The sequence below is a fragment of the Trichechus manatus genome, unplaced genomic scaffold, assembly GCF_000243295.1.
Source record: "Trichechus manatus latirostris isolate Lorelei unplaced genomic scaffold, TriManLat1.0 scaffold00050, whole genome shotgun sequence".
In the NCBI taxonomy this organism is placed as follows: domain Eukaryota; kingdom Metazoa; phylum Chordata; class Mammalia; order Sirenia; family Trichechidae; genus Trichechus; species Trichechus manatus.
The window spans coordinates 9,215,310-9,235,158 of record NW_004443986.1 but is presented as its reverse complement, the minus strand read 5'-3'; the positions used below and the strand labels follow the sequence as shown (position 1 = coordinate 9,235,158).

The following is a 19,849-nucleotide window of genomic DNA, read 5'->3' as shown; positions in this document are numbered from 1 at the left end:
AATTAAGGAAAGGCAAGAGCAAGCAGACAGCTGAGAGATGTGGTAGGAAGCCTGAGGTATGAATTTCAAAAGTGGAAGATCTACCAAAGGGGTAAATCACCCCTAAGTGATGTCATGAAAGTCAAAAAAAAAAAAAAAAAAAAGAGGGGCAGTGTCTGAATTATCTAGTTCTGCTATAACAGAAATGTGACAAGTGGATGACGTTAACAAACAGAATTTTATTCTCTCATAGTTTTGGAGGCTAGAAGTCCAAATTCAGGGCACCAGCTCCTGGGGAAGGATTTCTGTCTCTGAGGGCTTTGGGCAGCGGATCTGGCCCCATCCTGCTGGTGCTCGTGGAAGGCAGCCTCGCGTTCCAGAATCAAGTTGGTGAAGATCTAACTCCTTGAAACCTAGAAGGCTGTGACCCCACCCTTTGAAACCCCAGAGGCCATGGCTCTACTCTTTGAGACCCCAAAGATTATGGCCCTACCCTTTGAAACTGAGGCAGTTCTGCGTCCTGTGTTCCTTGTCTCTTCAGCTTCTGCTATATGGTTCCTTGGCCTCTCTGCCCCTTGGGACCTTGTACTGGCTTGTGTCTGCCCTGCTCAGCCAAGTGTTCCAAAGCTCTTAAGCTCTATCAATAAGTGCCTGGAGGCACCCCACTCTGTCAGTAAACCTTGGCCAGAAAGCACTCAACTCTCTTACTCCATGGGATGGCAAAGCCTACTTCCACCAATAAGTGCCCAGAAGCACCCCACTCTGCCAGAAAGCCTCCTGTGCAAAGGCACTCAGCTCTCTTGCTCAGTGGGTTGGCTCCTCTATAGTCTCGCTCTGGTCTCCTGATTCCTCTGTTGCCATTTCTCTGCTGCTGCTTCACCTGAGCTGTCTCTGGTGCTAGAGCTCTCCTTACTTCCTTCTGAGTCCTCACCAGAATTGTTTTTGATGTCCATAATTCCACCAACAATCTCTTCAAGACAATCTAGGCTTTTACTATGAGGCACTTTAAAACTCTTCTTGCCTCTAGGTATTACTTAATTCCAAAACTGCTTCCACATTGTAGGTATCCGTTGTAGTAGCACCCAACTCCCAGTACCAAATTCTGTTTTCCAATACTCCAGCCTACTCACACGCCCTCTTTGAAGGCATTCAGTTTCATAGCTTCAATTATCACCTCTGAGAACAACTTCCATGTCAGCAGTTTAAGCACAAGATAGAGCAGGTGCTTCACAGATAAACACCTTGAGTTAATTAATCCAGTACCTGAAGAGGGTGAGCACATTATTCCCAGGGTTTATCTCAGAAGACCAGCCTGGACTTCCTGGCAGAATCCCGCACTTGGATGTGAATAGAGTAGGGCTGCCCAACAGTGGGCCTATCACCTATAGTAGAAACTTCCCCCAGATCACTGCTCTGATTGGTCTTGAAAGCCCCAGGGCTTGATCTCCATGACTATCAATCCATTCCAGCAGCACTGTCTTCAGGACACTAGCCTCAGGTCTCTGGCTAACCCTCAATATAAAAAAGGGAAATGCCTTTCTGAGTGTGTGATCTCCAAATGATAAGCCTTCACTTTTACCTTTCTAATGCTATAGTGGAAAACATGAGTGATATTTCTGCTCTAGTGGGGACATAGTGACTATCTTACCCTTATATGGTCATATCATAAGAACTGAATTAGAGATGGAAGAGGAATTTCTCAGAGAGCATGTTCATGAGATATTCCTGAAATAGCTCTGGAGACATTCAAAACTGTCCTTATACAAGTCATATTTGTGTTTCATCCATTAATTCACTGTTAACAAATATGTTTAAAACAACTTTTTAGCATGTACTGTACTAAATGCTTGTGGTACAAACATAAATAAAACATGCCATCCTCTGCTTCAAAGAGCTCACACTGGTACTGACACTATCACATGTTAAACTAACATGAAGTTAGATGGGCCTTAAGAGATTGTAAAAAATGCTGTCATATTTGTCATAGTGTTTTATGTTTCATAAAGTGTTTCACATCCGTTACTTCATTTAATATTCATGACAACCCAATAAGGCAGGTGGAGAAACTGGTATTGATTCCTTTATGCAGAAGAGGATTTCAAGGCACAAAGGTGTCAAGTAGTCTGTGCCAAATCATGTGCCTAGCAAGTGTCTGAGAGCTGGGACTTAAACCTATGTGGCCAGATTGAGTTCCATTCCTTTTTCCACCACCCCATGCTGCCTTCCTGCCTCTTCCCTCATTTGTAAAAGGAAAGTGCAAGGCTGGATGTCTTTCTTCTAAGGTTCCTTTCAATTATGAGGTTTTCTAACTCTATAACACAGCCCTCCCACAGTCTGGGAGAGGGACCAAAAACTAACGTTATTGTTTTCCCTGCCTACCTCATGTGGATGTTGTGAAGATTACATTATATGATACACTCATCCACTGAAAGCACTTTGTGATTCAATAAAATTAGGTTAGCAAAGTGCTAATGGTCGTAGAAGGAGTCCTCTTGGTGAAATGGTTAAGTGCTCAGCTGCTAACGAAAAGGTCCGTGGTTCCAACCCACCAGCCACTCTGCAGGAGAAATGACCTGCTGATCTGCTTCCATATAGACTACAGCTGAGGAGACCCTATGGGGCAGTTCTACTCTGTCATATAGGGTTGCTATGGGTTAGAATCGACTCAATGGCACACAACAACAATGATCATAGCATTTTACAGGAGGTATTTCTCCAAGTTCTTATTAGTTTTCCAAGAATCTGCCTCCCCTAGAAGACTATGGGGGCAAGGAGCATGTTATATCCACCACCACGAAGAATGGTGTCCTCAACATGGTTTGTTGAGGAAACAATGAGCAAGACTGAGGTGGGTTCATTTTACAAAGGGAAGTAGCTGGATCCCATGCCCTGTGTTCTTTCCACCTCAACACACATTTTTCAGTTACTCAAACTACCTAGCTTAGTATTTGGTGGAAGTTCAATGAATATTTATAAAATGGGGAGAGGGAGAAAAGAGGGAGGATGAGGAGGCAAAAGGTTGGGAAGGAGAAAGGAAACAGAAGAAAAGACAAAGATGACCCTCAAAATCTGAAAAATGCTTTTATCTCCTTAGATGTAAGTTGTGGTGGTGGTGTGCCGCTGAGTCAATTTTGACTCATAGTGACCCTGCATGCCCCATAGTGTTTCCTAGGCTGTAATCTTTGCGGGAGCAAATTGCTAGGTCTTTTCTCCCACAGAGCCACTAGTGGGTTGGAAACCCTGATCTTTCAGTTAGGAGCTGAGTGCTTAACCATTGCACCACCAGGGCTCCTAGATGTAAGTCCTGGGACTTAAATTTGTCTTGAAATCCTCGTACATTTTCAGTATCTCAAGTGAGCTCACCAGTAGCACTAAGTTCTGCCATGGGAGAGGAGAAGACGTAGGGGAGATCTCATGATACATTGAGTTCCAGGAAATCACACTGCAGTCACAGGAGCAATAGCTCTCTCTGCCGCACGTTCCTCTGGAAAGGCTGGAACTTTGCTTTGTGTTGTTTTAGACTCTCTGGCCCAGGAAGCAATACTGGATAGAAACACTCCACCTCACACCCCACTCCCCAGTGCTGTCTGTGGTCAGTGAAGTAAATGCAGTTGTGCCTCTTAAGAAATGTGGGACAGGAGACTGTGTGGAGCGTTGCCAGCATGGCAGTGGAGGTGCGTCAGCGGGCCCAGTGATAGGTGGCAGAGGTCAGGGGCCTGGGGAATCACTTACAGTCACGGTGGTTCCTTTCTCTCCCACCATCGTCCACTGATGGGAATGAGGTGGTGGGCAGCCAAACCACACAATGGGAAACAGAGAGAGATGTCTTTGGCAGTTTGCCCATGAGTTTCCTTCCTTAAATAACTACACAATAAGTCAATATCTCCAGGGGAATTTGCTTACTGGCTGGTGTTAATTTATTTTATAAAAAGCAAATCTACCTTTCAACAGTTAGAAAGGAGCCAGCTTTGAATCTGGGAACAAGAGTAGGTGCAAGATCAGTGAAAGAGTGGGCTCATTGCGTATCGGAGAGGAAGAGTGGCATCCACATATAGGAGAGAGTTAGGAGGGATTGGATCTACAAAGTGGGTTCTTGCCGGCAGCTCCAAGGCAATTAGGGTTGGAGAAGGATTCTACTGGGAAAAAAACCAAACAAACTGTGAACTGGGGTTGCCTCTCATCTGAAAGATGGGGTCTTTATTGATGGTAAATTCTCTCCACACAGAACGAGGCTGTAGTGCGCTGGGAAACCAACTCTTGCAAAAGAAAAAAAAAAAAGCCAGGGTTTGTAGTGTTAGCCAATTTTCGTGGTGTAAACACTCCGACCATGGTTAATTTCCAGCTACTAATGGTTGACCTGCTCACAAAATTCCTTTTTAACAATCAGCTCTTGAGAACTGGTGCAGTGGTTCCAGCATACCACTAGCTAAGATACAAATCTCTATTTGTCACTTCCAGGCCAGCAGCTTTGGGTCAACCCTCTTAATGAAAGGTTTGCTTTAGCTTTGGCGCTTATTCGATGTGTGCTGCTTAGCAAGTCTCTTAACATCCCCAAACTGCAGTTCTCTCTTGAAAAGTGAGAGTTCTGGCAATGTAGTAGACACCATTTGGGGTCTCTGCCAAGCCTTCGGTGAGATCTGCATTCTTCTCCCTCATGGTGCTATATTTGGACTAAGGGACTCTGCTCCCTTGGTAAGAGCTGATTAAATTTGCGAGGGAGTGAAAAATCTACCCTAACCCATTAAACTCGTTGCTGTGTATCGATTCCAACTCACAGCAACCCTATAGGACAGAGTAGAACTGCCCTATAGGGTTTCTAAGGAATGGCTGGTGGATTCAAACTGCTGACCTTTTTGGTTAGCAGCTGAGCTCTTAACCACTGTGCCACCAGGGCCCCCAATTCATTGGCTGGCCAGTGGTCAGTCAGATCTCTCCCTTGATTATTTAAACAGCAATCCAGAGCCTGGATCCGGGGGCTGAGAGCGAGAGAGAAAATCCCCTCCAGCCTGTTGCTGCTGCTGCTCTCCTCAACCCACCTGCTCTTAGGCCTGATGGTTCAACTTTATGTTGCATTCTGGGGGGTACCCCAGGAGCTTCCAATAAAAATTCTTCTGCACTCAGGGCAGCGTGAGTGAGTTTTTGTAAATTGCAACCAATGGAGCTTTACATAAAGCAAAAATGATCCTCAAGGCTTCGTTGAGGCTCTCAAAGTGTGGTCCCCTGACCAGCAGCATCAAGTTCACCTGGGAACTTGTTAGAAATGCCAATTCTCTGGCCCCACTCCAGACCCATTAAATCAGAAACTCTGGGGTGGGGCCCAGCATTCCATGTTTTAACAAGTCCTCCAGGTGATCCAATATGTGCTTAAGTTTGAGAACCATCGCATTACTATGCTCAGGGGAGTATGTTTTATGCATGAAAGGCATCTTCAGACTTAGGCAATTTTATTTTCTGATTAATGTATTAGATGACTGCCAAAAGATCATTTTTATTGGCAAGAAAGTTAGTACTTTTAATAAATAATACGTATTACTTTCACAACTTGAATGAAATTCCAACAAATTTCCTTTTTCCCATTTTTAAAATTTTAATTTCAGCAGATCAAGACTGACATTTACTAAAAGAATATAAGAAAAGGAGAAGTGTGAAGAATGGACATGTTGCCAATAAATGAACAGAAGTAGAAAAATATGCACCAAACAATTTCAAAATACTGGAGGCCAAGAGGAAATACAGGACAGATAACCCAGATGCCCTATGGTTTTGCACTGGAGACGATTTCACAAAATGTGCCATTAAACATCAAAATGACTAATAGTTTCTTGCCTTAGGACACAGTTAGAGTCCACTAATGATAGTTTTACATAAGTACAGTAAAAAGTGAAACAGGAAATTTTGACTTAACTTCATCCTGACGTATTTCAAAGCACAGTTTTCACTGTTAGTTTTGGAGAGATTGGTTAGATAGGAATTCTCATTACAAAATGACCTTAAGCATGCAAGTCGAAACTTGGGGGTGGATGGGGCTTATTTGTAAGTTGGTTGTTTGCAATGGACATTTATTTTTCCTATGGAAAATCTTGTTGTTAGAGGGAGGGTTGTGGGCTATACAACATAATCCTTGAGGTACGTAAACTGCAGTGCTGGTACAGTGCAGATTCCTACCGGGGCTGAGCCTAGGAGATGAGCTGCACTTTAACTGTTCCTCACCAGCTCCAGAAGGCATATCTGGGGCCTGGGGTTAGAGAGAAAGACATGTGGAAAGAGGGGAACTCCAGAAAGGAAGGGAGTTTTCTGGTGGAAGGAATGAGGACTGACAGGGGCTCCCTTTGCTGGTATCAATAATGGGGGTGCTGACGGTGAGGGGAGGTTCCACAGTCGAGTAACCAAATATGTTTATTAGTAGAAAGTTGGATAATGAAAAGTTGGGAACTGCCCCTATTTGCCATCCATTGGACCCTTGTGCTCATACTCCACTGGGGTGTGTACCTCTGAAGCAAGTTTGAACAGCACAGTGGTTACACTTACTGGTTCTGTAGTCTGATGGATTCTGGTTTGAATTCCAAGTCTACCAGTTACCTGCTATATGACCTTGGGCTAGTCACTGAAACATACTGCGTCTTAGTTTATTTATCTGTAAAATAGGAATAATAATGATGATGATGATAATAATAATAGTAGTAGTATTTACAGGCATACCTCAGACATATTGCGGTTCGGTTCCAGATCACTGCAGTAAAGCAAGTCACATGAATTTTTTGGTTCCCCAGCACATATAAAAGTTATGTTTACCCTATAGTGTAGTCTATTAAGTGTGTAATAGCATTATATCTAAAAAAACAATGTACATACCTTAATTTAAAAATGCTTTATTGCTAAAAAATGCTAACCAACATCTGAGCATTCAGCAAGTCATAATCTTTTTGCTGGTGGAGGGTTTTGCCTCAACGTTGATGGCTGCTGACTGATCAGGGTGCTGGTTGCTGAACATTGGGCTGGCTGTGGCAATTTCTTAAAATAAGACAACGATGAAGTTTGCCACATTGACTCTTCCTTTCACAAAAGATTTCTCTGTAGCGTGCGATGCTGTTTGATAGCATTTTACCTACAATAGAACTTCTTTCAAAATTGCAGTCAATCCTCTCAAACTCTGCCATTACTTTATCAACTAAGTTTATGTAATATTCTAAATCCTTTGTTGTCCTTTCAACAGTGTTCACAGCATCTTTACCAGGAGTAGAATCCATCTCAAGAAACCACTTTCTTTGCTCATCCGTAAGAAGCAACTCCTCATTCATTAAAGTTTTATCATGAGATTGCAGCAATTCAGTCATAGCTTCAGGCTCCACTTCTAATTCTAGTTCTCTTGCTATTTCCACTGTGTCTGCAGTTACTTCCTCCACTGAAGTCTTGAACCCATCAAAGTCATCCACGAGAGATGGAATCAACTCCTTCCAATCTCCTGTTACTGTTGATATCTTGACCTCTTCCCATAAATCATGGATGTTCTTAATGGCATCTAGAACAGTAGCACTTTCCAAAAAGTTTTCAATTTACTTTGCCCAGATCTATCAGAAAAATCACTATCTATGGCAGCTATAGCCTTACAAAAAGTATTTCTTAAATAATAAGATTTGAGTAGTAACAAAAAGTAAGCAAATTATTTCTGGGACTTGAGTTTCCATTGTTAGGTTGAGTAGCACTAAAAACCAGGGCTTTGAACTAGTTCATTCAGGGTTGGAACCCCTGCTGAAAATTTGCACTTCTAACAAGTTCCCAGGCAATGCTAATGATGCTGGTTAGAGGCCAGTTCTGATAATCACTGATAGAGCAGTGGGTCTCAAAATTTATTGTACATAAGAATCACCTGGGAATCTGGTTAAACTGTAGAGTCTGATTCCGTATAACTGGGGTGGAGGTGCAAATTCTCTGCAGGAGTTGGAACCAGTTCAAAGCTCTGCTAAAAACAAACAAACAAGGCTGTTAAAAGAAAAGCTTTTAAACAAGTTGCTCTTTATTATTATAGAAGAATTCTGGTCCAACTTTATTTCCAAATCTCTGTGAAGTCATTATTCAATCAAAAAATACTCATGGAGGGCCTTTTATGTGTTAACTTCAAGTACAGTGATAAACAAGGTAGTCTTTGCCCTCACGGAACTTCAATTTTGTATCTTAAAAGGGACTCGAAATGCTCAAACGCTGACAGGAAATTATACTCAAATTTTGAACTATAGTTCTCCCAATTGCAAATAAAAAATGAATATTTGTAGAGAGTTGAGAAGGTAAAGAATAGCTTGAATTCTTGGGACTACTATGACTACTAAAAATGATATTCACTATTCATTTATGAGTCATAATATCATTATCAATTTCCAACCCATTTTCTTTCTCACACCTGCCTGTAGATATAAAAAATACATCCCTATAGCCCAACAGCAAAGAATTACCATAATCGGGCCACAAATAGGAAGAAGCTATATTCAATGGTAGTTTAATTGGAATAAAAACTCCATAATATTCCATTTTACAAACTTTTTTATATATAGTCTTGAGACTTTTTGCTTACTCAGTATTAGCTCATGATAATCCACGTTATCAATTAATGTCCTACTGGGCCAAGATGTATTTCATCTCAGTCAAGTGTTGATTTGTTTCATCAAGAAATATCTGAAGAAGTTTGCTAAGCAGACTCATGTTATAGGCCTTGTATAATTGTGTGAGGTGACCTTGTAAGGTGATTATCATTTAAATTTTCTTCAACTAGATTGCTTCCCAGTAACCACACACCTATATACCAGGCTGTCTTTTTAATATGTTTCTTTAATATTTTCAGTATTGTCCCTGAATAGCCCATTAGCAGGGGTAGCTCAATTGTTAATTTGTGTATTGCTATTAAAATTAATGGTAATAATATTGCAGTTTTATACTAAGACAGTATCTTAGTTACCTAGTGTTGTTGTAACACAAATATCACAGTAAGTGACTTTAAATAACAGAAATTTATTTTCTCACAGTTCTGGAGGTTGAAAGTCCAAATCAGCATCTCAGCTATGTCAATTCTTTCCTTGTTAGTAGCATGGGGTGTTCCTTGGTTTGTTGGCATTCCTTGGCTTGTAGATAATTCTCACACGGCATCTGTGTTCCTGTATAAGTGTGTGCCTCTTTGTCTATTATAGTCTTGTTATAACCAAGAAGTGATTACGTTTAGGATCCACCCTACCCTGGTATGACCACAACTGACTAATTGATTGCATTACATTAGATTTGTATTATGAAAGGTGATTACATTATATAATGTTAGATGTGATATGATTACATTACATTCTATTAAATTATGGTAGATAATCTGCTCTAAGTCCAACAGGTTTAGTCACATGTAACTACTTCATGAGGTCCAGGGAAGCAGCAGTCAATAAATCAAATAATTACTACACTGAGAAAATCCGCTGCAAAACACCTCATTAAAATTTCAAAAAGCAAAGATGTCACTTTGCTGATTGAGGTACACCTGACCCAAGCCATGATCTTTTCAATCGCCTCATACGTATAGGAAAGGAAATGAGAAAGAAAGGATAGAAGAATTAATTAATTCCTTCAATCTGAGGTGCTGGCAAAAAATATTGAATATACTGTGGACTGTCAAAAGAACAAATGAATCAATCTTAGAAGAAATACAACCAGAAAAATCAAGGATGGCAAGACTTCAACTCATTTACTTCGGACTCATCATCAAGAAAGACCAACTGCTAGAAAAGGACATCATGTTTGGTAAGGTAGAAGGCCAATGAAAACGAGGGAAACCCTCAGTGAGATGGATTGACACAAAAGCTGCAACAATGGACTCAAATATACCAACGATCTTAGTTTCCTAGTGCAGCTGTAACAGAAATACCACAAGTAAGTGGTTTTAAAGAACAGAAATGTATTTTTTTCACAGTTTAGGAGGCTCAAAGTCCAAATCCAGGGCACCAACTATAGGGGAAGGCTCTCTTTCTGTTGTCTCGGCTTCTGTTGCCCAGGCATTCCTGGGTTCCTTGGTGATCTTCATATGGCATCTATCTTCCCCTGTTTGTGCTTCATTATCTCTGTGTCTAAAAATAAATAAATAATAAGACTTAAAAGTTGAAATTACTCCTTGATCCATGGGCTGAAGAATGGATGTTGTGTTAGCAGGCATGAAAACATTCATCTCCTTGTACATCTCCATCAGAGCTCTTGGGTGACCAGGTGCATTTTCAGTAAGCAGTAATCTTTTGAAAGGAATCTTTTTTTCTGAGCAGTAGTCTCAACAGTGGGCTTAAAATATTCTGTAAACCATGTTGTAAACAGATGTGCTGTCATCCAGGTTTTGTTGTTCCATTTATAGAGCACAGGTAGAGTAGATATAGCATAATCCTTAAGGGCCCTCGAATTTTCAGAGTGGTAAATGAGTATTGGCTTCAATTTAAGGTCACCATCTGCATTAAGTCGCTAACAAGAGAGTCAGCCTGTTCTTTGAAGCTTTGAAGCCAGACATCGCCTTCTCCTCTCCAGCTATGAAAAGTCCTAGATGGCATCTTCTTCCAATATAAGGCTGTTTCATCTGTATTGAAAATCCGTTGTTTAGTGTAGCCACCTTCATCAATTATCTTAGCTAGATCTTTTGGATAACTTGTTGCAGCTTCTGCATCAGTACTTGCCGCTTCATCTTGCATTTTTGTTACGGAAACGGCTTCTTTCCTTAAACTTCATGAACCAACCTCTGCTAGCTTCAGACTTTTCTTCTGCAGCTTCCTCACCTCTCTCAGCCTTCATAAAATTGAAGAGAGTTAGGGGCTTGCTCTGGATTAGGCTTTGGCTTAAGGGAATGTTGTGGCTGGTTTGATCTTCTATCCAGACCACTAAAATTTTCTCCATATCAGCAATAAGCCTGTTTCACTTTCTTGTCATTAGTGTGTTCACTGGAGTAGCACTTTCAATGTCTTTCAAGAACTTTTCCTTTTCATTCACAACTTGGCTAACTTTGGCACAAGAGGCCTAGGTTTCAGTCTCTCTCAGCTTTCCACATGCCTTCCTCACTAAGCTTAATCATTTCTAGTTTTTGATTTAAAGTCAGAGACATGCGACTCTTCCCTTTACTTGAACACTTACAGGCTGTTGTAGGGTTATTAACTGGCCTAATTTCAATATTGTCATGTCTCAGGAGGTAGGAAGGCTCAAGGAGAGAGCGAGACGGGGAAACGGCCCGTTGGTGGACCAGTTAGAACACACACGTTATTGAGAGATTAAATTCTCCATCTTATATGGACGTGGTTCGTGGTGCCCCAAAACAATTATAATAGTAACATCAAGGATCACTGATCACCATAACAGATATGATAATAATGAAAAAGTTTGAAATATTTTGAGAATTACCAAAATGGGACACAGAGACATGAAGTGAGCACACGCTGTTGGAAAAATTGTGCCGATAGACTTGCTCCATGCAGGGTTGCCACAAACCTTCAATCTGTAAAAAAAGCAATATCCGTGAAGCACAATAAAGCAAAGCGCAGTAAGATGATGTATGTCTGTATCTGTCAAGGTTGTGAGAATTCAGTGAGATAATTCATGGACAGCACTTAATAAATTCAGCACTTCATATATTAGATACTGTTATTTGTAATTAGCCCCCAAGATACCTAGCTAAATGATTCTTATTCTTTTTGAAAAAGAAAATGATGGATCAGTGTTTAGTTAGAGAGGGAGATTAGCCAACACATGTAAGAAGTATAACCAAAAAAAAAAAAAACCCAAACCCGTTGCCTTTGAGTAAATTCCAACTCATAGTGACCCTACAGGACAGAGTAGAACTGCCCCACAGGGTTTCTAAGGAGCTCCTGGTAGATTCAAACTGCCAACCTTTCGGTTAGCAGCCATAGCTCTTAACCACTATGCCACCAAGTTTTCTACTTGTACGAAATTTTATCTACTGTCTTACGTGGCTGGTGGCTCACATCTCTAAATTTCCATGGAAGACTGTACCACTTGAGTTGCTTATTAGGAGCACATTCCATAGTAATTTAAAAATTCTGGAGAAGATAAGCATAGGAAATTTTTCCATAACAACTCATAATAACTTCATGATGTAGAGAGGAATGTTTATTATTATAGTGCTGATTTCCTTCAGTGTGACTGCTGTTGGGAAGAAATAGGATTCAAAAACAAACTCTGCTTACTGGTGCAGGGAAACAACTTGAATAGGCTTAGTCATGCACCTAGGTCTTCTGACAGGCCCAGGACCTGAAAATATTCATCAGTATGGTTTTTGCCTTCCTTGTGCTGGGTAAATACAGGTAACACACTGCTCCTCTAGGCTTTAGAAATGCTTTGAAAGGCCTGAGGAGTTGTAATGGTAGACTCTTACAGAGCCCTTGTGGTGTGTGAGCAAAGCCATTTTTGTTAGTTTGACATTCAACGAGTGTGCTGGCTGAGTCCAGTATCCTCTGGAGAACCAGCCTGAGAAATGTCCCCCAGAGCTATGTACCTGTCTGTCCCAGTTCACCACATAGGAGCACATACCAGTGTTGTGCTTCCAGCTTCCAGCGGGAAGACTTAAGTAGGTCCTGTCCATGTTCTTATACAGGATAGAGCACACCCTTAAAGTCTAAGTATTTACAGGGTAAAGGAGCAAACTTCAAAAAACATCAATGCTTATAGCAGATAAGACAGGGGAGCTCCTGGTTGGCTATACCTCCTCAGGCACTGCATGGTTTCCCTGGGAGTGCCAAGATGTTAGATTCAGACTAGAGTGAGCCCGAGGCAGTGTGGCTGGGTCACACAGAGACAAAAGCACCGGAATCAGGAAGCCAGGCTCACACGCTAATGTTGTCTTGTGACCTCCACCAGTCAAGGAACATCTCCAATTAGGACCCAATCAAAGTGGTTTTCTGAAGAAGGAGTTTGCATTGAAACTCTCCCCCTGAATGCCTTACTTTGAAAGCAATAACCCTTCCTGCTGACTTTCAGCCACATCCTGATAAGATGGTACCTGGCTATTTACTTGGGCTATAAGCCTTCTTAAGAGTGCTTTCATTTTAAAAGTTAGAGAAGAAATTTGGGGGACAATGAGTTCATGTTAGTGGTAGAGGAACAACTCAAGAAAAGGTGGGTGAGAACGGTTGCACAACTTGAAGAATGTAATCAATGTCACTGAATTGTGTATGTAGAAATTGTTGAATCAGTGTACGTTTGCTGTGCACGTTTTCAAATTAGTAAAGAATGATTACCACCCGCCCCCCCCCCGCAAAAAAAGAGTACTTTTATTTTAATAAGAAGCAATTGGAGACCTAAACAGATCATTAACCAAAGAAATAAATCTTTTATGGTAGAATGTTGAGTACAATGGCAGCCAAGGTGGGAAATATTTTTAATACACAAGTCTTGCCCGATAGTCTTAAATCACTTCCCCTCTGCTTGTCTAGTTGGACAACTCTTTTCATGAAATTTCTCTCTGTGAAATGGGGATAATATCTGATGTGGCTGATTCACAAGATGTATCATGACAAAAAGAGACAATAGACATGAACCTACCTTTAAAAGTATAAACACCAGGGCATCTTACTGTAATTTCTAATAGTAGCAGTCATATATGGCAGATATGAATTCTGTCTGCTCTATATTAACTGCGTGTCAAATTATTGCTCTTCTGTGAGCCTCTGGTTTTTTAGCTGTAAAATAGGGATGACGGTTTCCACATTCCAAGGAAAGAGTGAGAATGATGCTGTTGTGTGTCCTTTGTGGTGCTGGGCACTTAGTTGGCACCATTAAATGGTGGCTATTATAACTTCTCAGATAATTATAGAAATGTAAGTTTTTATTATCTACAAAGGGAAGTTACAGCAGGAAATCTGGTCTAGACTCAGATTGACAGAAGACTGAAGGAACTTTGAGGATCCAGAGGAGCTCTGGGGTACCCCGCAGAGTTCAGTGTGAGCTAAATTTAGAGAACTATGAGCTTCATTTGGTTTTAGGCAGCTGCCTTGGCACCTTTGGCCACCACTCCCCATCTACCTTATCTTTCGGGTGTCCTTTAAAGTGCCAGCTTTGAGTAGATGAAACCCAGTCTGTCTTATTCTTTGCTGTGTCCCCAGCTCTTGTACAGGGCCTGGGACACAGTAGGTGCTCTACCTAGATTTATTACATGGGTGAATGATCGGAATTGGCCATCTAGACTTGTGTGGGCTCCTACACCTAAGCTCCAAGAAGCTAGAATTAGGAAAATTGGGGTCACATACTGAGAACACCTAATACCCAGATGGAATTGAGGCCAAGTGTAAATTGGGTGGGAATACATGGACATGAGATGTCCTCCCTTCTACCCCATTCCAGCCTGGAAGAGTCATGTGTCTTGACCTTCAGAACTAAAGGAAGTGTGGAAAATGTTAGCTCAGATGAGAGGAAGGCATTTGCATGTTAGTACTTCTTGATACTTTGGGAAACAGGCTCAGGGATCATTCATTAATTCAATATATATTTATTGAGGGCCAGGCATTACTCTAGACACCAGTGATACATCAGTGAACAAAACAGACAAAATCTCTGTCCATATGGAGCTTACATTCTAGTGAGGAAAACAGACAGTAAACAAATAGAGATTGTTATAAACTGAATTGTGTCCCCCTCCCAAAAAAAAGAAGCTCAGAAGAGACAAGAACCTTCCTCCAGAGCCGATAGAGAGAGAAAGCCTTCCCCTAGAGCCCACACCCTGAATTTGGACTTCTAGCCTCCAAAACTGTAAAAAAATACATTTCTGTTTGTTAAAGCCACCAACTTGTTATTTCTGTTATAGCAGCACTAGATAGATAAGACAGAAATCAATAGCGGGCGACGTAAATACGATGAAGGAAATTAAATCAGCATTAGAGAATGGAGAAAGGTAAGGGGTGCTATTTTGGCTAGAGTGGTCAGGGCAGGCCTCCTTGAGGTGAAGAAATGTGCACAGATAAGTAAAGGCATCATAATATCTAAAGGAAGAGTATTCTAGGTTGAGGGAGGAGTGAGTGCAAAGAGCCTGGGAAGGAGTATTGTTCATGTATTTGAAAAACAGCAAGGTCAGTCTGGCTGAGTGTGCAAGGGGGAAGTAGGGGAAAATAAGTTTGACAAGGAAGCAGGGGCCAGATCCTATACTACATTTTCAGCTAAGGCAAGGACTTTAAGTTTATTCTAAGTGTGAGGAGAGGATTTTGAGCAGAGGAGTAATTCCTGTTTTTAAAGGATCACTCAGGGGCTGTACGGAGAAGAAACCCCAACGGGGCAAAGGTGGAAGCAGGGAGATGAGTTAAGCAGAAGCCCTGGTGGGAGGTCAGCGTAGCTTGGCAGGAATGGGAGGGGCAGAAGTAATAATAAATGAAGACATTTGCGATATGATTTCAATGCTGAGCCAACAAGACTGGCTAATGGATTGAATGCAGCATGTGAGAAAAGAGAAGAGCAACAATGACTCCCAGGTTTTTGACCTGACCAAGTTGAAGTTTTTCCTGAGATGGGTGCACAGAGGGAGGAGCTGCTTTTGTAGGAGAAATTAAGGGTTTGGTTTGGGGCTACCAATTGCTGTGTAACAAACCACCCCGAAACATAGTGACTTAAAACTACAGTTTATTACTGTCTTTCATGTTTCTGTAGGTTGACTGGCTCACGTGGGTGATCTTCAGGTGTGTCTCTCATGCAGTTGTAGTTAGACACCATATGGGGCCAGAACGCCTAAGAGGGCTCACTCACATGGCTGGTAGCTGATGCTGGCCATCAGCTGGGAGCTCAGTTGGAGCTGTCAACTACAGGGCCAACATGGGCCTCTTCATGTGACTTGAGTTTCTTACAGTATGGCGGCTGGGTTCCCAGAGGAAGTGTCCCAAGCACTAGCATTTCTAGAGATGTAGGTGAAAGTTCCACGGATCTTTATGACCTAGCCTTACCAGTAACCGATTGCTGTTGAGTAAACTCTGACAAATGGTGACCCCATGTGTGTCAGAGTAGAACTTGGCTCCATAGGGTTTTCAGTGGTTGACTCTTTCAGAAGAAGATTGCCAGGCCTTCTTCCCAGGCACCTCTGGGTGGATTTGAACCTCCAACCTTTTGGTTAACAGCCGAGTGTGTTAACTCTTTGCAACACCCAGGGACAAGTGCCTAAATGTTATTTCTATTGTATTTTATTGGTCAATCAAGTTACTAAGGCTAGCCAATACTCAAGGAAAGGGGAATTAGACTTTACCTCTTAATGTGAGGAGTAGTATGCATGTAGAGGGAGGAAACGAGTTGATAGCAACAATCTCTGGAGACGATCTGTTGATTACACTGTACACTTGAGAAGGGTATTGATATTCAAGTCAGAGAGACACTCGGCCTGGAGACTGGGCAGGAAATTTTTCTTCAGAGATCTTTGTTTAGAGTGTTAGACCTTACGTTGTTGTTAGATTAGAAACAAATTGCCCTTTCATCTTTTTTTATTTAAGTGTCCTAGTGGGAATTATGTTGTTCTGTTGGATATGTCTGTGGTAGCTAATAAATGAACTGTATTCTTTTCCTTTAATCATTACCATTAATATTTATTAATTGCTTAGCACAACGCTTGCAATTGTAAGCATTTAATAAGTGTTAACTATTATTATTAGCTATTACATTTTATTTTTTAATAAGTTTCCTTATTCACATTCTTACTAGACTAGATACATGTCCTCTGTGTGTCTCTGTGCTGACCAGTCTGTCTTCATACTGAGTTGATTGTTCCTATTGCTGTGTAACAGTTCAGATGACCTGTTCTTCCATCTGACCCAACTGTTAGTGTGCAATGTTTTTTTTTTCAACCTGGTGTTTTCTGACATATTTTTGTCAAAATCCACAAATCTACAGGAATTAAACATTTGGTATTTTCATAGTTATGATAATCTTAAAGTAATGTAAGTACTTTCTAGAACTCCTGGAATCCATCCTTTTGTTGCAGGACTCCATGCAATTTCAGAGGGACATTTGCATTGAATGTACAGTCAGGTTGATTTCCAGGGGCACCAAATGATATTATGACATATGCTCTAAATGCTTGGCAGTCATTCCAATAGGGAAACGTGGTGGGAGAATTGAATGTCCCATATCACAGGCCTATGAAGCTAGAAGGACCCCAGAGCTGGCTGTAAGTGGGTATGTTGTGAAATTCTGTCTTTTTATACACAAATTAGCAATGGCCAGTTACTAGTAAATGCAGGAGCAAAAAACAAAGAATTTTTTGGTTAAAGAGTTTTTTTTGTTTTTTACTTCAATATTCTATTTTGGAGTGTGTCGTCAGTCTTTCAAAATAATGGACCCATCATCAGAAGCAATTTTAGTTTTTAAAAAGGGAAACGATGATAATTGTGGTTCAAATGATGGTCCAATGTGTTCATAACCAAAAGACTCAAGTTTGGAGCGAGTGAAACTAAATACATCAGTGCATTTTTCTACTTTTAAACCAAGCATCATTAATTTAGTGGCAGCAAATAATGTTGATAACTTGAATTTTATTGATTTTGTAGCTTAGTTTCTATTTAATTTTTAAACTTGATTTCATTTTCGATTTGCATAAGAGCTACACACTTAAGGCATTTACACTTCATTCATCTTAAGGAAACATTATAATTAAAATGATTTAATTCAACACTGGAGCCCTGGTGATGCAGTGGTTAAGCACTCAGCTGCTACCCAAAAGGTTGGCAGTTCTAATCCACCAGCTGCTCCTTGGAAACTCTATGGGGCAGTTCTACTGTGTTCTATAGGGTTGCTCTGAGTCAGAATCGACTCAACGGCACCTAACAACAACAACAATTCAACACTGATGGTTTATATTTTTCCATTAAAAAGGTTATTTTATTACTCACGTTTAAGAAAACACTACTTAGTGAATAAGCACCTATAAATTCAAGCAACATCCTCATCAAATTCTCAACACATCACTGGGAAATTGTCTCATGCCATCGAGTAAATTCTGCCTCATGATGACCCCATGTGTTACAGAGTAGAACTGCTCCATTGGGTTTTCTTGGCTGTAATTTTTATGGAAGCAGATCGCCAGGCATTTCCTTCTACAGTGTTGCTGGGTGAGTTCCAATTACCAGACTATTGGTTACCAGTGGAGCACAAACCATTTGTGCCACCCAGGAACCTGTGGCTGGGAAAAGGGTAAGAAAACCACACTGGGACCATTTTTGCTTCCCAGAGATGCTGATGCCTGTTGCCATCCAGTTGATTCCTATTCATAGCGATCCTATAAAACAGAGTTGAATTTCCCCATAGGGTTTCCAAGACTGTGATCTTTACGGGAGCAGTCTGCCACATCTTTCTCCCGTGGAGCGGCAGGTGGGTTCAAACCATCAACCTTTCAGTTAGCAGCTTAACCGCTGTGCCACCACCAAGGCTCCTTAGAGATGTTGACAGGCTTGTAAAATTCTGGGTCTGGTGGTTTGTATTTTGTTGTTATTGCTGTTATTGTTTTTTTTAATTGTGGTAAATACATATGTAACAAATGTTTTTTAAAGATTTGTTTGTTTTTTCTTGTGTGGAATAAGGCAGAAATTTAAATATGTGTCTCTGTGTGTTTTATTTTTTTGTAGAGAAATTCACTCACTGTACTCTAATTATACCAGTCTACTTTCAGTTCCAAGAAATACCAAACTTTTTCCCACCTCATCACCTTTGTACTTGCTGTGTTCTCTATCTAGCCTGGAATATCTTGCCCTGGCTTTTTGCATAAACCAAAAAAAAAAACAAAAAAAAAAAACCAAACCCATTGGCATGGAGTCAATTCCTACTCATAGCGACCCTATAGGACAGAGAAGAACTGCCCCATAGGGTTTCCAAGGAGTGGCTGGTGGGTTTGAACTACTGACCTTCTGGTTACCCACTGTGCCTCATCCTTTTTAACCTTTAAATTTCTGCTTAAACATCCCTGCCTCAGAATGGCTTTCCATGACCTCCTCTGTCTAAAGGAAGTTCTACTCATTATCCCTCATCACCTTCTTTAATTCCTACATGGCACTTACAGGATCTCTCATGATTTATAATGTTTTTTTTTTTATGTTTATTGCTTGGCTCCCTCATCAGATTATAAGTTATAAGAGGGCAGGCTTCACATCTGTCTTGTTTGATCTTGCATTCCCAGCATCTAGCACACTGTACAGCACACAACAGGGAACCAATGAACACTGATTGAATTTGGAACTAGGGTGATCCCTGCTTTTATGACATAGTGTATTCCTGGAAACCCTATCAACGAAGAAGCCATTGTGAATGTACTGAGTACTTATTTAATGGCAAAAACCATTCGGTGAGTGAATGAAAGTAACCAGTAAAAGGTCTATGTATATTGGGGGAGCTGAGTAGTGCAAAGCAATGAAAAGTAGAGACTGGTTTGGTACTAGGAGTGGGGTGGAAGTGGCTTATGAAACTCGAATGGGTAGAAGCTGGAAGAGTTTTAGCGTGCCTTGAAGAGACTGTTGGTGGAATTATGGATGTCAGACAATTCTTGTGAAGGCTCAGAAGGAAGTGAAAAAAGCTGTAACACCAGAGATATCACAGATGGCGAGAAGCAGCAGCAGAGAAACAGCAGCAGCAGAACCAGAAGACTTGCGTGAGAAGGCACAGAGGAGCCAACCTGTGGAACAAGAAAGCTGAGTGCCTTTGACAGGAGGCTTCCTCGTGGAGTGGGGTGCCCTCCGGGCACTTATCAGTGGAGCTAGGCTTGCCAACCCACAGAGCAAGAGAACTGAGTGTCTTCTGGCTGAGATTTACAGGTAGAGTGGGGTGCCCCCAAGCACTTATTGATAGACCTAAATAGCTTTGGAACACTTATCTGAGCAAGGCAGATGCCGGGTCAACCCAAGAGAAC

The 19,849-nt window shown here is 41.2% G+C and overlaps 1 pseudogene; it reads right to left on the bottom strand.

Annotated features, from left to right (window-relative positions):
* Positions 1 to 6,864: 6,864 nt before the first annotated feature.
* Positions 6,865 to 12,571, bottom strand: LOC101351329 (tigger transposable element-derived protein 1-like; annotated as a pseudogene).
* Positions 12,572 to 19,849: the final 7,278 nt, after the last annotated feature.